Source organism: Rattus norvegicus, chromosome 11, assembly GCF_036323735.1.
Source record: "Rattus norvegicus strain BN/NHsdMcwi chromosome 11, GRCr8, whole genome shotgun sequence".
In the NCBI taxonomy this organism is placed as follows: Eukaryota; Metazoa; Chordata; class Mammalia; order Rodentia; family Muridae; genus Rattus; species Rattus norvegicus.
In genome coordinates, this window is record NC_086029.1 from 39876742 (window position 1) to 39896938 (window position 20197).

The 20197-nt window shown below is 39.8% G+C and overlaps 1 long non-coding RNA gene across 2 annotated transcripts in view; it reads left to right on the forward strand.

Annotated features, from left to right (window-relative positions):
• The window catches only part of LOC134480965 (uncharacterized), a 45669-nt gene extending 27754 nt beyond the window's left edge, over positions 1 to 17915 (forward strand). The window contains exon 3 of one of the 2 annotated variants that reach the window (XR_010056035.1): positions 664 to 1575. This is a non-coding gene — a long non-coding RNA (uncharacterized LOC134480965). Of the gene's footprint in view, positions 1 to 663; positions 1576 to 17273 lie in introns of those variants that run through there. The other variant, XR_010056036.1, reaches the window with a different exon arrangement.
• The last annotated feature ends 2282 nt before the right edge of the window (positions 17916 to 20197 follow it).

Below are 20197 nucleotides of genomic sequence, written 5' to 3' on the forward strand. Positions count from 1 at the left end.
TAGTTCACTGGGGGTTCAGTCTTAGCAGGACCCAGGGCTTCCCCTTCCACATTTTAATTCAAGATGTAGACTTACCGATTCAAGTTGTATCTCCTCTCCAAGATGTTAATAATCATTTTTGAAGAGGCTTAGGTAAATTATAAAAACATTTTAAATTTGGTTATTTAAATTTCTTCCAATATATTATAGAGTATCTATAAATTTGGGTCCACCACTGTCTGATTAAAAACAAACTTTAAAACCATCAAGTCATTTATCTCTAGAGTATAAGGTAACAAATGCGAGTGGCCCTCTACTCACAACAGTTAGACTTAAACTTTTTGTGGCTTTATAGTGATATAAGATGTACAGGCATACAACAGGACTTGTACTTTCAAATTGGACTAAATCTTGACGTGACCATGGTGATGTTAATTTTGTGTACCAAATTGATTGTACCATAGTATCTAGATATTTGGCCAACCATTTTTCTTGAGTGTTTCTGGGAAGTTGCTTTGGGATGAGATTAATACTTAAATTGAAAAATTTTGAACACAGCATATTGACCTCTGTAAGGCAATGAGGCTCATCCAAATAGCTGAAGGCCTTTGAAGAGTAAGATCAGCTTCCGCAAAAGCAAGAAAAAAACAATTCTGCATCCAACTGTCTTTTGATTTCTTCTAGATGGCTGGTTCTTTGTCCTGGAGTGAACCACTCACAGACATGGGTGAGAACATTGGCTTTCCTACATCAAAATCCCAACATGAAGATATTTTTTTACTAAACACAATTATTTGAAATCACTCTGGTTTATGGGAAGGCATCTCTTGTGTTCCAGTCAGGTCTTTAACCACTTGGATGAGGTCTACCACTTCATAAATATGACTCTACTCTACCCGAAAGTCAACAATTTAAAGTCTACCCAACAAAAGGGTATATAGGCAGAGGCTTCTGAAGACTCGAGAAGTAAATGAAACTTTCAAGTTCCAGGAAATTCCTGAAACATAGGAGATTCCTAAGGCACCTATTAAAAGTTACATAAATAACAACAATTATGACAGAGGGCTGGGGAAAGAAATCAGACTGGAAAATTACTGGCCTTAGAAGCATAAAGATTTGGATACCATCCTCAGAACCCACATTTTAAAAGCCAGGTATAGTGGCACGTATTTATAATCCAAATACTGGGAATTCAGAGATGGGTCTCTGAGGTTGCTGGCCAGCCAGGGCTCCAGGTCAGTGAGACTCTGTCGCTAATTAATTAATTAATTAATTAACAAGATGGATGACTGTGGTAGCTCTAATGAGAAAAGCTCCCTGTAGTTTCAGATAGCTAAACGCTTGGTCCCCAGTTGGTGCCATTTTGGGGAGCAGCTTAGAAAGAACATCAATCGGGAGTGGAATTGAGAATCTGAAGACCTGTTAATTCTAGTTCTTTCTTCCTGCTTCCTGCTTCCTGCTTCTATTTTAATATGTGAGGCCTCAGCTTCCTGTTCCTGATGCCATACCTGTCTGCCATGACAACGTGTACTCTGAAGAGTAAGCCAAAATAAACTTTATGCTCCGTAAGTCGCTTTTGATCATGTGCTTTACCTCAGTGATGGGGAAGTAACTAATACAATGACCTTCCTAAAAAATGGCATGCACGGCTATACTGTTATCCTCTGACTTCCATGTGCACATGTATGAACATTTTAAAAAAAGAGTTAGGTAGAGTGGCCAACTGACCAAGTTGCATTCCAGTTATGCAGAGCTCTAAGCATCCAACTTTTATGAGTCATTCCACATACTTGGGTAGGCTCTTTGGGCATTCAACTATACAAAACCCCTCATCCATTCTATAAAGTTGTACAGGCTAGTGTTTTGTCCATTTGACACAAGCTAGGACTATCTGGGGAAGAAGGAACCTCAGTTAGGAAAATACCTCCATTAGATTGACCTGGAGGCAAGCCTATGTAGCATTTTCTAAAGCAATAATCGATGTATGGTGTAATCAGCCATTGCCTGTAGCACCTGTCTGGGCAGGTGGCCTGGCATTTTATAAGAAAAAAACTGAGCAAGTCACTAGCAGCAAGCTAATAATCAGTACTCCATGGCTTCTGTTTGAGTTTCTGCCTCCAAGTCCCTGCCCTGCTTGAGTTCCTGCGTTGGCTTCCTTCAATGATGACCTGTGTTTGTAATATACAAGTGTAAGCCAAATATACCCTTGACTCCCCAAGGTTCTGTTGGCAATGGTCTTTATCACAGCAACAGAGAGGTAATAAAAGTAATAATGCAGGAAAATTCATGGATTCGATAAGCTAGATGGGTAGAATTATTCCTGTGGCCTATCATAAGTACACTTCTGGGGCAAATAGAAATTTGTTAACATCTCACCAGAAAAATAAGTGTGTGTGTGTATGTATGTGTGTGTGTATATATATATGTTTGTATCATAGTTTCATGTTGTTCCCTGTGTGTTTGAGTTTGTTCCCATTTGTCTAGACTTTAAAAGAAAGCAGATTGAAATTAATTTCTTCTCATTCTATCTCCCATTGTTTTAATGCTTAGGAAAATATGTGATTTCAGTGGGAAATTTGCAATGTATTGTCTATGTTCAATTGTTATGGCCCCTTTAGACTACAATTTCAAAATTATTTAAAGTAGTTGTATGCTCAAATAATTTTTTGTGAAATTAATTCCAGAAAGAAATTGAAGTTGTCAGTATGTGTCTTTGGATACTGACAAGAAAAAAAGAAAGAAGCCATTTCTGGGGATATTGCTTTCTTGGTATGGTAAATAGCTAGACTGAGGAACAATTATGTAGAGCAGAATACTGTTTTACAGTGTGTTGAATACAAACATAAAATAATGTCTAGGATCTTCTTTCTCAACCTCAGCAGGAATCCCATCCTACACCAAAGCTTCAGAGTTCCTACAATCAGACCCAGACACTCCCGGAGCAGCTGCTTTCCTTGTTCAGAAATGCCACCCCCACCCTCACCCAGCCCCAGCCCCTGCCCTGACCTCCACTCTCACCCTAACCCACCCCACCCCCATCGAAAAGGCAAAATCATGCAATAGCAATATCTCCACCTATAGACAGGAGAGAAGAACGAATTGGGCTTCTGAGCAGCTGAATTATTACTTCCCTGTTCTTTCCTACCCCATATCTCCACACTTCTGCTGGTTGGTTGGTTGGTTGATTGGTTGGTTGGTTGGTTGGTTGATTGGTTGGTTGGTTGGTTGGTTGATTGGTTGGTTGGTTGGTTAGTTCTTCCTGCTAAATTTCTTCATGATGTTGACATTAGATTTAGCCATGAGTGACGGTTTATATTGTCAACTTGACACCTTTTGAATGAATAAACTGACTGAGTCTGACCACACCAGTAGGAGAGTTATATAGACTATGTTATGGAAGTTCAATGTGGCAGCACCATTCCTGTGGGCTGGGGCCCTAGACTGAAAAAAAAAAAAGGAAAGCAGATTGAGTACTCTCATCCATTACTCTCTGCATCTGCTTCTTGACTATGGATGTGCTATGACAAGCCAACTTACGTTCCTACAACCTGAATACCCCTGCCACGAAAGACTGTACTCTCAAACCATGAGCCAAAACAAATTTTTATCCCTTAATTTGCTTAGGTCAGTGTATATAGTCACCACAACAGAAAAAGTAAGAGATGTACCATGTGGCCTACTTTGGCCAATGAAGTCATTCTAAACTTACACTTTCATCCCACTTGTCCCCTTGAAGCTGTTGGAGAAATGTCCAACTTGTAACTTCTTTAGTAATTGGTAATTGGGTGCATCAATTACCATACACTGAGAGGCTTAGATCCAAGAAACTAAGTTCACTCAGACCTTGTTTTAAACAGGTACTGGCCAGGTCAACCAACCTCCCTCTAAAATCCATGGGCATTAAAGGGCTTCAACTGTAAATACCTGGATGATTTATTACTAAGTATTTAAATTTTTTTTCGGAGCTGGGGACTGAGCCCAGGGTCTTGCTCTTGCTAGGCAAGCGCTCTACCACTGAACTAAATCCCCAACCCTATTACTAAGTATTTATACTTGTTTGTCTCCTCTATCATTGGGTTAGAAGCAGTGAGAGCCTATGCTTTCTACAAAGAAGTTAAGCTCAAATTTTAAGGTTCTTTTGTAATTGTATGAACCATTAAAGAGATGAAAAGATAGATAGATAGATAGATAGATAGATAGATAGATAGATAGATAGATAGATAGATAGATCATACATACATACATACATACATACATACATACATGCATACTATTGGTTGCTGAAGAGATAAATGGCCCAGTTTTTGAGTGCGAGTGCTGACTTTTCTTGTAGAGGACCCAGATTCATCTCCCAGCACCCTGACGGTGGTGGCCCATATCCATCTCTAACACCATTTCCAGGACATCTCCAACAGCCTCTACTGTCCTCCCGAGGCACTGTATACAGGCAGTGCACATACACATAAGATTAAAAACTGAATATATATTTATATATGTACAATTAAGAAACATTTTTGTCTAAATTCATCCTATGTCGTTTATTTAATATACCTGGAGAGTCACAAATGAATGCAGACACATGAAAGAAAAGGGGAAACATGAATATTTAGGTCACAAAACAAAATCAGTTTTTTTCAAAATAGAAACAGATTGTTGTACAGAATCCAGCAATCTTGGTGGAAACACTCTTCAGTAGAAGCATGTTTTCCATTAAGTTAAATACTGTGTTAACCTCAGTCGAAAATACACTTTCTTAAACTAAATGTAGAATTTATAGTTTTGCAAAATCATGTCTGCCTGCATTCTAAATGTGCAAAAGATCTAATGCCAATGGCTTTGTCCCATGTGACATTAAAAATGCCTCTTAGTTTTATTTCATGAACATGAAATGAAAACAATTTAGAGACATGTATATTCTTTCACTCAACCAAGTCCTGTAGCCACATGTGCTATCTTGTAAAGTTCCAGAGTGTCTTGATGCTGTGTACTGTGTAGAGGTTATAGGAATATGCTTTCTTTCTATTCAAACCTTTTGTGAAGAACACACACATGGGCATCATCCATTATCCCAAGACTCTTGGTAGCTGACATTGCACGACAGTGATCTTTATAAACTAGTGACTCTTTGAAGTGTCACAGAAGAGCTATTCTATTGGAAAGAGACATGATACACTGAAGTTTAGGGCTATCTTGTCTTCTGTCCTTTAAGTTAATGGAGGCACCGTGTTGTAGAGGCTAGAGTTGTATATAGCAGAGGAGAGCCTTTGTGAAGGGAATTTGCTTCAGAGACTATGACCAATACTTAGTCATGACTGTAATTTGTATACTGCACCTGTACTTCATCTTTGCTTTTAAAAGGCCAAACAGATGAGGAACCTGTTAGTCACATCTTGGGAAGAACATGAGAGCAGACCATGGAGGGAATGCAACAGGGGTGGTGGGAGCAATGAAAGAGAAAGATGTAACGTGTCAATGCCAGCACACATCCTCCCTAAGCAACCTCTCCTGTTGGACCCTGGAAAAGGAAGGGTCCAGCCTTGGAAGTAAATAAAAACCAGACTTTGGTTCAATCACAATAAAATCAGCCATTTGATAGACTACATGATGTTATTTCCCAGGCTGGAGAACGATTATGGCAAAGAGTAGTCCGTATGACTAGCAGTGGCAATGAAGGGTGAATTACCTACTGCTCATCACGTGGTGAGAAGACTTGGGGTGCTTGATGAGATCCCCAAAACGCTGAACTCAAGATAGCAACACCAGAAACGTCACTCTTTCATAAACCTCATTTACACTCTTAGTCACTAGGATGTCTGGCTTCTTTAATTACATCTGACTTTTGCTTCCACCATCCACAAACAGTCATCTAAATCATTTCCAGTCTTTGGAAATTTTGGTTTCAACGTCACCTATAAATTCTGCCACAGTGGAAATATTCATTATTTCATTTATAAAACCTTTAATCCAATATATAGTCTTTCCTTTTATTTCACTGGGAGACAAAAGTTACAAAGTCTATGACTTATTCATGCTACAGTAGAACAGAACAATGGTAGGTCCATCAGCCATATGACCAATAATACCCACTTTGAAAGTACATGCTTTTTTGAATATCATAGCACATGTGGTGGAAATAGGCCCTCATGCAAAGCAAATACCCTAGAGTGAAGCTTGACCTCAAATTGTAGACATCTTATTTCTCCAGTTCTCTTTTATTCTTTGTAAATAATTAAAGCGTGTGGAACTTCTCAGGCTAAATCCTGTCTTCATCTCTTTCCATCTTTTTCCCACCCGCTCATTCAGAGGAACAGTTGCCAATGTGCACACTGTTCTATGTCATCAGTGTGCCATGTTTCCCCTAGAAGTTTACAAAGATGGAGAAAAATGGTATTTGTCATCATATTCTCCACCAAACAGATGGTACACCATTAGAGGAAGAATTTCATCTTCTGCAATTAAGAAGACTATTAAAACAAATCCTTGTACAGAAATCATATGTAAGTGCCACTTCTCTGTCAGAAGTGTGAAAGAGATTTTTTTAAACTATGGTTGATTGAAAGATAATGGCTCCCATAGGCTCTCATAAATGAATGTTTGATCCTTGGTTAGTGAAAGATTAGTGAAACTGTCTGAGAAGGATTAGAAGGTGTGACCTTATTGGAGTAGGTATGGTCTACTTGGAGGAATGTCACTGAAGGTAAGCTTTAATGTTTTAAAAGCCCAAGCACTCCCTTTTTGCCTGTCACCTACAGATCAGGATATGTTCTTCAGCTGTTTATTCAGTACCAGGTTGGCCTGACTGCAGGCCATCATACTTCCTGCTTGATAATTATTAACGCTAAGGCAGTAACCAAGATGAGACACTTAGAGAGTACATGCAAGTTTGGGGTGAGAGCTTAATTCTCTGACTAAAGAGAAAGAGGAGAGAAAGAGAGAAGACATGTGTCCTCTTTGATGTGACCCCTGATGATTCTTCATGCAATGGTCAGTCTCTATCATCTAATAAAATGAAAGTCTCACATTTAAAGGTTTAATGCAATGATGTATTGGTAGACTCTCCAAAGCACTGGCAGTCTCAGATATCCTGCAGGATCATGCCCCTTGGCTTCCTCTCTCTTTTTCTATTTCTCTCCATTTGCTTTAATTAAATGTCAGAAATGCAAAGCTCCACTCACAGTTGTCAACTAAGACTCCTCTTGTCATAATTTACCAACTCACAATTCAACTAAACAAATAAAAATCTCTGCCTATTTAGCAATGGCTTTCCTAGTCCCCTTTGTATATGATAAATCCAAGTGAAGAAAGGAAAGAAAAAATAGAGAGAAGGAGGCAATTAAAGAGAAGACCAAATGTGTAGAAAATATGTGCCTACTGTAAATTCATCACTGAAGACAAGAGATCCTTCACAGTTATTTTCTCCAATCAAATTTTTTTCTGGCACTATTTCTGATTCCATGATTGAAAGATATCTTAGTGTTCTAGTGCTGTGAGGAGACACCATGAACACAGCAACTCTTATAAGAGAAAGCATTTAACTATGGCTTGCTTACAGTTTCAGAGGTTTCATTCATTTATCCTCATGGTGGCATGTAGGCAGAATGGTAGCTGAGAGTTCTATATGTGGTTCCACAAGCAGCAGGAAGAGACTTGGACTTTTGAAACCTCAAAGGCCACCCCTAGTGATATACTTCCTATAACAAGAACTTACCTATTACAACAAGGCCACACGTCCTAATCCCTCCCAAGTAATGCCACTCCTTGGCTACTAAGTATTCAACCATATGAGCTTATAGGGGTCACTTTTATTCAAACCACCACATTCCACTGTCTGACCCCTATGGGCTTTTAACCATATTACAATGCAAAAATGCACTCAGTCCAACTTCAGTAGTATGCATGGTCTATCACAGTCTAAACACTGTTTCAAAGTCCAGAGTTCAAAGTCTCTTCTGAATGCCAAGGCAATCTTAACTGTAACCTCCACAAAAATCAAAATCAAAAACAGATCACGTATTTCCAACCTACAGTGACATAAAACATACATTAGCATTCCTAATGAGAGGACGGGAAGAATAGTGAGGAAATACTGGAACAAGCAACACCAAAAATCAGCTGGGAAAACTCTCAACTCTGTGATAGGCTAGAACACATGCCCATCCCCTGCACAGCTCAAAAATCCCTATTGTCCTCCTTCCTCCATCTCTGCCTGCACAGAAAGCACCCCCCACCATCACTTCCACTTAGAGAAAACTCCTCCTGGGTAATACGTCATCACCCCTTCTCTGTGAGTTTCCCCACAACCCAGCCAAGAGTGCCCAGTCAGGAGCTCAGTTTTTGACCATGTAGGGACACAATCCCAGCTCCTATCTGGCATACCATCACCTCTTGCCTAAAGTTCTAAAACACCTTTCTTTAGCTTGGATGTGTGACTTCACTAACCTCCATCTATGAGATTGGTAAACATATTCAAGAGCTGTCTCCTAATAAACCTGTTTTTATCTACTTTTTTTTTTAGCCAATATATGTAACGTCCATTATTTTTTTTTGCTGTTTTGTCTTTTTTTTTTATTAACTTGAGTATTTCTAATATACATTTCGAGTGTTATTCCCTTTCCTGGTATCCGGGCAAACATCCCCCTCCCCCCTCCCCTTCCTTATGGGTGTTCCCCTCCCAACCCTCCCCCCATTGCCGCCCTCCCCCCAACAGTCTAGTTCACTGGGGGTTCAGTCTTAGCAGGACCCAGGGCTTCTCCTTCCACTGGTGCTCTTACTAGGATATTCATTGCTACCTATGAGGTCAGAGTCCAGGGTCAGTCCATGTATAGTCTTTAGGTAGTGGCTTAGTCCCTGGAAGCTCTGATTGCTTAGCATTGTTGTACATATGGGGTCTCGAGCCCCTTCAAGCTCTTACAGTTCTTTCTCTGATTCCTTCAACGGGGGTCCTATTCTCAGTTCAGTGGTTTGCTGCTGGCATTCGCCTCTGTATTTGCTGTATTCTGGCTGTGTCTCTCAGGAGAGATCTATATCCGGCTCCTGTTGGTCTGCACTTCTTTGCTTCATCCATCTTGTCTAATTGGGTGGCTGTATATGTATGGGCCACATATGGGGCAGACTCTGAATGGGTGTTCCTTCAGTCTCTGTTTTAATCTTTGCCTCTCTCTTCCCTGCCAAGGGTATTCTTGTTCCCCTTTTAAAGAAGGAGTGAAGCATTCACATTTTGATCATCCGTCTTGAGTTTCATTTGTTCTAGGTATCTAGGGTAATTCAAGCATTTGGGCTAATAGCCACTTATCAATGCGTGCATACCATGTATGTCTTTCTGTGATTGGGTTAGCTCACTCAGGATGATATTTTCCAGTTCCAACCATTTGCCTACGAATTTCATAAACTCGTTGTTTTTGATAGCTGAGTAATATTCCATTGTGTAGATGTACCACATTTTCTGTATCCATTCCTCTGTTGAAGGGCATCTGGGTTCTTTCCAGCTTCTGGCTATTATAAATAAGGCTGCAATGAACATAGTGGAGCACGTGTCTTTTTTATATGTTGGGGCATCTTTTGGGTATATGCCCAAGAGAGGTATAGCTGTATCCTCAGGCAGTTCAATTTCCAATTTTCTGAGGAACCTCCAGACTGATTTCCAGAATGGTTGTACCAGTTTGCAATCCCACCAACAATGGAGGAGTGTTCCTCTTTCTCCACATCCTCGCCAGCATCTGTTGTCCCCTGAGTTTTTGATCATAGCCATTCTCATTGGTGTGAGGTGAAATCTCAGGGTTGTTTTGATTTGCATTTCCCTTATGACTAAAGATGTTGAACATTTCTTTAGGTGTTTCTCAGCCATTTGGCATTCCTCAGCTGTGAATTCTTTGTTTAGCTCTGAACCCCATTTTAATAGGGTTATTTGTTTCTCTGCGGTCTAACTTCTTGAGTTCTTTGTATATTTTGGATATAAGGCCTCTATCTGTTGTAGGATTGGTAAAGATCTTTTCCCAATATGTTGGTTGCCGTTTTGTCCTAACCACAGTGTCCTTTGCCTTACAGAAGCTTTGCAGTTTTATGAGATCCCATTTGTCGATTCTTGATCTTAGAGCGTAAGCCATTGGTGTTTTGTTTAGGAAATTTTTTCCAGTGCCCATGTGTTCCAGATGCTTCCCTAGTTTTTCTTCTATTAGTTTGAGTGTGTCTGGTTTGATGTGGAGGTCCTTGATCCACTTGGACTTAAGCTTTGTACAGGGTGATAAGCATGGATCGATCTGCATTCTTCTACATGTTGACCTCCAGTTGAACCAGCACCATTTGCTGAAAATGCTATCTTTTTTCCATTTGATGGTTTTGGCTCCTTTGTCATAAATCAAGTGACCATAGGTGTGTGGGTTCATTTCTGGGTCTTCAATTCTATTCCATTGGTCTATCTGTCTGTCTCTGTACCAATACCATGCAGTTTTTATCACTATTGCTCTGTAATACTGCTTGAGTTCAGGGATAGTGATTCCCCCTGAAGTCCTAAAATGGTCTAGTCTGGTCTATATGTATATCACCAAGGGAGAAAGAAAGCCTATATGGGTCTCTATGTCTAAAATCAAAACATTCTTCAGATCTCTAACTCCTTTAACTTTTGTTGACTACTATACCACACTTCTCTCCTTGAACTGGTTCCATACCTGGTCTACCGCTTTGACTGTAACATCTTGGAGTCTCCAGGCTTCACTTTCATATCTTAACACAATGGTCTTTCTGGGTGTTCGTGTAGGGATAACCATGACACATAACTGACCTCAGTAGCTCCCTTTAGCCATGAAGGAAATTCCACAACCCCTTTTGTGTACCCTTGCCTCTAAAATCAGAACTATGTAGCTAAAGCTGCCATGTTCTTCTGCTTGCTGAGGCTGGAACTTGGCCCCTCGTTCAATTATACTTGTATTAGCTTTCTGTTACCTATGCTTTCCTCTACTGCTTAAGCTCATCTTTAATTACTTTTCATAAGTTGCAAGCGTAGAAGGGTAAGGTCTTACCCTGAGTTCATCACTTCCTCTATACCATTTAATAGCAGACTTTTCTCTAACCTTTTTATCTCCTTAAGCACTGGACTTAGCTCCACTGTACTTCTTCATACTCCTTTCTCCTCAAACAGTACACTTTGTATTTTTCCTCACTCAGCTTGTTGGTTTGCTTTATTTTCCATTATAAATCTGAATAAGAGTTGCTATTAATAACCACATGACACACTCAATACTAGACTGTCTTGAAATCTCCTCTGTCAACACCAAAAGGTGTCGATTTAGCTTTAGGCAGATATTTTGGACAAAGGCAGAAAGCAGTCACATTCTTTGCCAAAATATCATAAGAATTGTCGTAGGCCAATTACTAATATTCTTTTCCTCTGAAACCTCTTGAGCTGGGCTGTCATAATCTACATTGCTCTTAGCACCACTGTCTTTCCTGCTCTTACTAGTATGGCTTATTAAGCCCCACTTAAGTTGTTCAGCTGCTTCCCTAATCCATAATCGCAAAGTCCACATACCATCAACAAACAGAATAGTCAATCACACCACAGCAATACTCTGCTTTCTAGTTCCAACATTTGTCTTTAGTCAGTATTTTATTGCTGTGAAGAATCACAATAACCACAGTAACTCTTATAAAAGACAGCACTTGAGGCTTGCTTATAGTCAGAGGTTTAATTCACTATTCTTGTACTAGGGCACATGGTAGCATGGTAACTGAGAGTTCTATATCCTGATCACAGTCAATAGGAAGAAGAGAGCTGCAGGGCCTGGGTTAGGCTTTTGGGGCCTCAAAGTTCACCCCAGTGATATACTTTCTCCAACAAAACCACACCTACTCAAACAAGGCCAGACCATCTAATCCTTCCCAAGTAATTCCATTCCCTGGTGACTAAGACTTAAAATAAGAGGCTATGGAAGCCATTCTTGTTCTAATCACTGTAGAAGAGGATTGAAATCCACTTTGTCACTCGGAAATTGGAGTGCGTTTTTATAGAAGCAAACAACACTGTTTTCCCCTGTTTCATTTGATTTTAAACTGAGGGTGTGATCTCCTAACAACCTTCAATAATAACTTTCAATTAATGCTTAGATGGATTTAAGGATTTCTAATCTAATAGCCACTTATTTCATTGTTGCAACAAAATATCTGACAAGAAGTAACTGGGAGGAGAAAATATGTACTTTGACTTACATGTCAAGGCAATACAAAGCATTGTGATGAGAACAGAATGTTAACAGTAGCAAGAGGCAACTGGTCCTGTTGCATCACAGGAAGCAAAGAACATTGAATTCCAGTACCCAGCTTGCTTCCTCCTTTTTATACAGTTCAGGGACCACAGCCTATGAAACACTACCATCCACATTCATGGTGCATCTTCCCCTTCAATTAAGCTGACATAGACACAGGGTGTTGTGTCTATGATGGCAAAATCCTGTGAAGCTGACAGTAAAGAATACCTGTCATACACTACTGTAAAGAGTTGGACCAATAAGTCACTTCTTATGAGGTTTCAGAAATCTTTTCCTAAGAGCATAAGGGTTTCTGAGGCTTCCTTGAAATCTACTCTGACTAGTTGTTCCAGGCTGAGTATAAATGTGTGTGTGTGTGTGTGTGTGTGTGTGTGTGTGTGTGTGCGTGCTGCCCCCAAACTTAGAATCAGACACTTCCCTAAACATTTCCAGATTTCTTTTACTTTTCTTTTACTTAGAAATAGTATTTTAGTTCTACATTCTGTATTACCAGGATTAGTGATATTTTTAAAATACAGCAATTGGACCCAGCAGGCAAAACTAATGCATTCTACTCCTTGGATACAACTTATGAATATGTAATGATATAACATCAGAGATATCTAGGATTTCTGATGACTTTTGAAATTTTTGTAATTTCAGAAAATATTCATTTCCAGTAAGGAACTTTTTTTTTATTTTTTATTAACTTGAGTATTTCTTATATACATTTCAAGTGTTATTCCCTTTCCCGGTTTCCGGGCAAACATCCCCCTCCCCCCTCCCCTTCCTTATGGGTGTTCCCCTCCCAACCCTCCCCCCATTGCCGCCCTCCCCCCATAGACTAGTTCACTGGGGGTTCAGTCTTAGCAGGACCCAGAGCTTCCCCTTCCACTGGTGCTCTCAGTAAGGAACTTTTAAGATGGCAAAAAAAAAAATCATAGATCTTTCCAAATTTCCAAATTTAGGATAGAGAATATAAAAGTTTTTTAAATCTTATTCTTCCCTATTGTTCTTCCTAAATCTTCCCACAGGATGGAATTCAAGAATGTAACAAAGTGGCTACATATGGAAACTTAAAAACTGAAATTATAGACACTACTTGAAAACCACTTTGAAGCAGAGTCACCCATTTTAGTGACATCACCACTGATCTCTAAGATTTCCTTCATCCTTGAGTGTTATGATATATATTATCAATACATTTCAAAAAACATCTGGGTGACCATTACTCAAAATACCTAGTAGATGCTAGGGAATGGCATGAAGGGTGGGGGAAATGGGTGATTAGGAATTAAGCCCAGGGGTTGGGGATTTAGCTCAGTGGTAGAGCTGGGTTCGGTCCCCAGCTCAAAAAAAAAAAAAAAAGGAGTAAAGCCCAATAATTTCCTTCAAGAAATGTAATTACAATTCACAGAATATAATTCTGTTCAAGCAAGTTAGTAGACAGTTTAAATCCCAGCATTTGGGAAACTGAATAGGGGAGATTGAGAGTTCTAGTCTAGGCTTGGCTTAACTACTAAAGATATACAGTCAGAAAGGATGGAGGAATGGATGGCGTGGGGGATGGGTGGAGAGAAAGATGGATGGAAGGAGGGTGGGGGAGGGAGGAGGGGAGGGAAGATGAGAGAGAGAAAGAAAAGCAGAGACAGTCAGCTTGATAATTGACAATAATATTTTTATTTAATCAATGATTTTAAAACATATGATGAAAATCTATGTGTACATATCATATATAGTTTTCTATAAGACAAGTAAATAAAAGATACAGTATATAGAAGAGAATACTTGTAATTGAAATATAAAAATTGCCAGAGAAGTCTTGAAAAGAGATAAGAATCAAATGTGAATAGTAATTTAATGCATTTGATTATTTGTACTATATTAACTTAATAATTCAGTGAATTTATTTGCCAAGCCTCAGCTAGGTCCAGTTTCCTGAGAGAGAGGTGTTAGGGAGCTGAAAAACAAAACACTCAAACCACTCAAAGTCAAATTGTGGGTCCAAGCTAGGGGCCTAAGTTCTGTTGAGATGGCTTTATTGGATGTTTCTTTATTTACATTTCAAATGTTATCCCTTTTCTGGTTTCCTGTTCATAAACCCCCTATCTCATCTCTCCCTACCCATCCACCCACCCCTTCCCGCCTCCCTACCCTGACAAACTGATCTGTGTGTGTGTGTGTGTGTGTGTGTGTGTGTGTGTGTGCGTGCGCGCGCGTGCATTCTGCTCTGCTCTAGATAGCTTTTTCTTGCTATTCTAAAAACTCTCTGGTTGAGACAGCTCTCTCTGCTAGTAAAAATTCTAAAAGCTATCTGAATAGCTTATGGATTTTCTGACCAAAATCAGAAAAGCTGCTATAAAAAATTCTTGGATCTTCTGAACAAGTCAGAAATCCTGTTAGAAAAATTCTAAAAGTAATTTCTGGGTTTCTCAATCAAAATACAAAAGCCAGAAAGTTTCTGAAGGAGCTTTGTTGGCTCTTCAGGCAGCCTTCTCTGGACAGCTGCTAGAAAACATTCTAAAAGAGCTCTGTCAGCTTTCTCTAATAATTCTTAGGATTGGTCAGAAGTCGTGTTAGAAAAAATTCTAAAAGATTTATGAAAATTTCTAAAAGAGCTGTGTTTGCTCTCCATGGATTCTCCAACCAAAATCATAAAACCTGTTAGAAAATTTTTCAAAGAGCTGGTATTGCTGTCCGGAAATCTGCAGATAACTCAGCTCTCACTAGAGAAAATCTAAAGATGAGCTTTAGCACTTGGCTTTCTGCTTACTCATCTCAGCAGACCAAAAGCCCAGTTTTTTATTTGCATATCAATTCAACTATTTATTCCAGATTCCTTTTGATTATACTATAAATCAGCGTCCCATGACCCCAGCCCTTTAATTCTTAGGAAACAGCAAGCACATATTTCCTTTTAACATTGCAGAAGAATTCAGAGATCTGCCTGCCTCTGTTTAGCACAGAGATAAACCAGCTGGATGGGACCCCATCCTCACATTACCATTTCTGCCACACCTGGGCCTGGACTCACTGTGTCCTAGAGTGACTTTGAACTCAGGCATCTGCCTATCTTTGTATCTTTTTGACAAGCTGGACATAGCTGCCTCTATTCCTTTCAATCCTTATAGAATTCATATTGCAACCTTTATATTTTTGCATAGTTGGGAAATTACATATCTTTGAACTCATGATTTTAGAGTTCTTTTCTACAACCTTAAAGGCTGTCCTGAAGATCCCAGTGTTTACCATTTTGCTGAGACATTAGCTAAACCTTTGCCTCCTGGAATGATGCAGTTTCAGATTATCATAGAGTCACTAACATTAACAGGATGACACTCCTCAGAGAAATGTGAACACATGTACATTATTTTACAAACAAGAACCAGCCATATGCCTAGGATAGCCATCAACCCTTTCGGAGGCCCACATCTGCTGGCCATGTCCCACGTACAGGAAACGTGTCATTCTGTCCCCAGCAAGACCATGTCAGACTCAGCACTTACTGATGCTTGTAAGTTTTTACTTTAATAAAAATATATTTAAATCCATAAATATATGTTCTACACAGAGGCTTGTACATGAATGTTACATCAATATTGTTGATTATAACCCAAAAATGCATATGTAAATATAAAATGACTGACAAGGGCTTAAGACAACTAAGTATATTTCAAAAACGAATGGAACACCATTCTACAATAAAATAAAGAACTGATACACAGCAAAGCATGATGAACTTTGAAAGCATTATGCTAGATGAGAGAGTCTAGCCACTAAAGTCTTCTCATTGGATGTTTGCATCTATTAGGTAGAGTTAAGAATTGGCAAATCCTATAGAGGTAAAATAGTCTTTGCCAGGAATTCAGGGAAGGGAGAAAGGGATGTGGCTATTAATGAGTTGGATTTCTGTTGTGAACTAATGAGAATGTTCTGGAATTAAAAGTGGTAATGGTTGTACAACTTATAAAATTACCAAAAATCATTGACATGTATATTTTGAAAGAAAAGGCTTTTGTGGTGGTGAATTACATGTCCAGTAAAAATAAAATATATTATGTATGGATAATACGAACACCGATAGTTCATTTAACACATATTTGGTTTTTGTAGACGCTATAAAAATGAGCAGTGACAGTAGCCAGGAAACACCCTGACGAAGAGAATGGTTTGCAAGGGGTCTTGGGCATAGAAGCCAAGTTAAGCCTCTGTCCAAGTTTTATCAAGGAAGTCAAGTTATTAAAACTAATGCTTTCATAGGAATAAAGATTTGGCTACCATTGCATGCAACATTTTTTTTGAAGTCTGGCCGAATCTTTTTTTTTTAATAAGTGAGTTAATAAATTATTTTTTCTCCATCTTTATTAAATTGGGTATTTCTTATTTACATTTCAATTGTTATTCCCCTTCCCGGTTTCCAGGTCAACATCCCCCTAGCCCTCCCCCTCCCCTTCTATATGGGCTTCCCCTCCCAATCCTCCCCCCATTACCGCCCTCCCCACAACAATCACGTTCACTGGGGGTTCAGTCTTGGCAGGACCAAGGGCTTCCCCTTCCACTGGTGCCCTTACTAGGATATTCAATGCTACCTATGAGGTTGGAGCCCAGGGTCAGTCCATGTAGAGTCTTTAGGTAGTGGCTTAGTCCCTGGAAGCTCTGGTTGCTTGGCATTGCTGTACATATGGGGTCTCGAGCCCCTTCAAGCTCTTCCAGTCCTTTCTCTGATTCCTTCAACAGGGGTCCGGTTCTCAATTCAGTGGTTTGCTGCTGGCATTCGCCTCTGTGTTTGCTGTACTCTGCCTGTGTCTCTCAGGAGAATACAACATTTTTAACCAAACAAGAATTTGCCTTGAGGCCAAATAAATGTGAATCTAAAATCTTCTGCGATGCATTGGGTAGAGATATGCCTCCAAAAAGTTACAGAATTTTATGTCTGTTTCTTAATCAAAATCTCTGATTCTCCTTCAATGTGTTTACTCTGCAGCGGTAATGTTAAAAGGATAGTAACCAGGCAAGTCACAGCCTGTTGAGGGTAAGAACGTTTTTATCTTTCAGGAATCACATCATGTTGCAGTCTCAAGACGTGCGGAAAAACATGTCCTCGTCCTTGTGTTAATCAGGAAAAGCCCTCGTCAGCCCAGAGGTTCACATAACTCTGAGCATGGCAGTAACATGTCTCCAATCTCACTCATCAGAGATCCCATACATCAATCATGTCTCAAATACCGTCAGAAAGCATGAAGGCCTCCTTTGCTCTGATTACTCAATGTTGAGCCGAACTAACATCCAGCATGGATTTTTGCACTTCCACACTTGTAAGATAAGAGTGTTTTGGCTTCCAACATATTTTCATAAAACGCACCAACCTAAAGGTTTATTTACTAGCCTGGGAACATTGTTTGGCATTAACCACAGCATGAGTAATGATTAGACATTATACACTTAGTCTTGTGGCATGATTAGTGTTCAAAGACGCAGCACATCTTGTAATCACTGGCGCGATCAGTATTTGGGGGATACTCGAGTTTCTCAAGAGTATTGGACATTGATGCCAAGTACATTAGGTAGCTCCTTCCCTCAATTCTTTCAGTACCTAAAACAACATTCTCGTCCTGAATCATTGAATTTTTGCAGAAAGGCCTTACAGATCTCTGTACCGCAACCTTGTTTAAATAAAACGCGTATCTCCTTCAAACATTCTATGTAATAGTTGGTAATTGTAAGTAAAACACTGCAATAAAAACAGTGAAGGGACAGTTCAGACCATCTCCCAGCAGAGCATTGCAAGGTCACTGACACAGCGTAAGCCTCCCATTAAAATTCTCTAAAAATTCTCTCGATTCATTCCTGGTTAGTCTCAAACCTCTAGGGCAGCACCCAGCTAGCTATCATCTGGCTTCCGTCTCGCGCACCCTCTCCTCTTCCCTTCCCCTTTGCTTGGCACTGTAATGCAGCAATATTTTAATCTCTCACATGTTCAATCCTCTCTGCCCCCCTCCCTCAGCCTAATCACGTGTTCACCCCTCTCTTCCCGGGTCTCCAAGGAATTTCTACCTATTTTTCTTTCAAGACAAGCTCTCGGGAGTTGGGATATGGCAAGGACCTGGGTTCAATTCCCAACACCGACAGGACAGTTCGCAACCATCCATAACTCCAGCTCCATAGGGATCCTATGCCTTTTTCTGACTTCCACAGGCACAAAGCACACGCATGCTACACAGCCATATATAAAATAAAGTGAATAATTATACTTTTTTATCATTTATTTTCAGTTTTATGTGCATTAGTCTTTGGCCTGAATCTATGCCTGGGTAAGGGAGTCAGATCTACTGGAACTTGTGTTACCGACAGTTGTGAGTTCTCACGTGGGGGCTGGAAATTGAACCCTGGTCCTCTGGAAGAATAGCCAATGCTCTTAGGCACTGGCACATCTCTCCAGCCCTGTGAATAATTTTTTAAACAACATAAGACAAGGTATCATCATGTAGATCAGGCTGGCTTGGCATCCTCCTGCCTCAGCCTTCAGTACGTCGCTTATTTTCTACTTCTCTAAAACTGAAAATTGTAAAACATTTTACAATTCTCTGCTTTTCACCAGGATCATTTAGGTCTGAGGCCAACACTGTAATCACTTTTCTTGACGTTTTTGTGCCTAAGACACTTCCTGATGAACAGTACACACTTAATATTTTAACGAATAAATAATGAGCCATTAGACACATATAGAAGCTTGGTCTTCCTCAATCCTGGCTATCATGACACAGAACCAGAGACAGACCCATAACCAAGAGAAATTACAGTAACTCATGGCTGCAGAGACTGAAAAGTGCCAGATGAAAGCTGATTCGGTGTCTGGTGAAGACCTGCTGCCTGGTGGATAAACCTGAGTCTCTTCTCACTCTATCCTTCTGTGGCTGAAAGAGGCAAATCAGACCCCAGGCTCTGTGGAAAGGATTCTGAGGCATCCCTGAGTGCTGAGCTAATCTAATCTCCTCCCAGAACCCCAGCTCTTAGTACCATTGCCGTTGGAGTAGGAATTAGGCAACAGCACATGAATCTGGGAGAGATACAAGTCTTCAAACCACAACACAGGGCAATTTCTTGGAGAGCCTGAGGTCTTAAGGCAAGTATGTTTGAATCACTGCTAAGCTAAGCTTGCTGGAGGCTGATAAGACACTTAGTCTAAGGGTCTTAACCTCTTTAGTGGAAGGGCGAGCCTGCTTGCTGTTCTTTTGTAAAAAGGAGTCTTTCTATGTAGTCTTTGCAATTCAAATTAAATAGAATTTAATAGAATTACAGCCACGCAGGAGGAATGTGGACTCAGTTCCACACCTTTTAGGATGCTGTTCCTTTATTTCAGAAACATTGGGAAAGCAAAGCAGTGAGGTCTGTACAATAGTGAAACTAATTCAGTAAGTCATCAGAAGCTGTAAGTAAAACCCAAAATTGCACATCACCAAAGATAAATTGGAAGTGTTCCAGAGTTGGTGAAAACTGACTTCCTCCACCCCATTCTCTACCAACTCTTAAGACATCTTCACCTATTGAGATGACAAAGAAAATCGGTTTAAGCCAAGCACTGAACCATGCTTTCTTGTTTTGTTTTGTTTTGTTTTGTTTGTTTTGGGGGGCGTGTTTTTTGGTTTTTGGTTTTTGGTTTTTTTGTTTTTCTTGTTTAGATAGGTTTTCACTATGCTCTCCATGCTGGCTCCAACTCATGATCATCCTGTCTCAGGCTTGTTGGGATCACAGATGGGTCCAGCTAAATTCATAATCATAAACACTGATGCCAACATCCACTTGAGATGACAATAAGAACTCACAACTAAATTACCAGCAGTTATGTTGCTCCATGTTCTTCCTACATATATTTTGATCATGTAAACCAAAATATAAGCATCCCAGTGACTTTCCCATCTCCACCCAACAGAACACACATATTTTAATTTGTGTTGTTATTACTGGGAGTCATTTTTTAA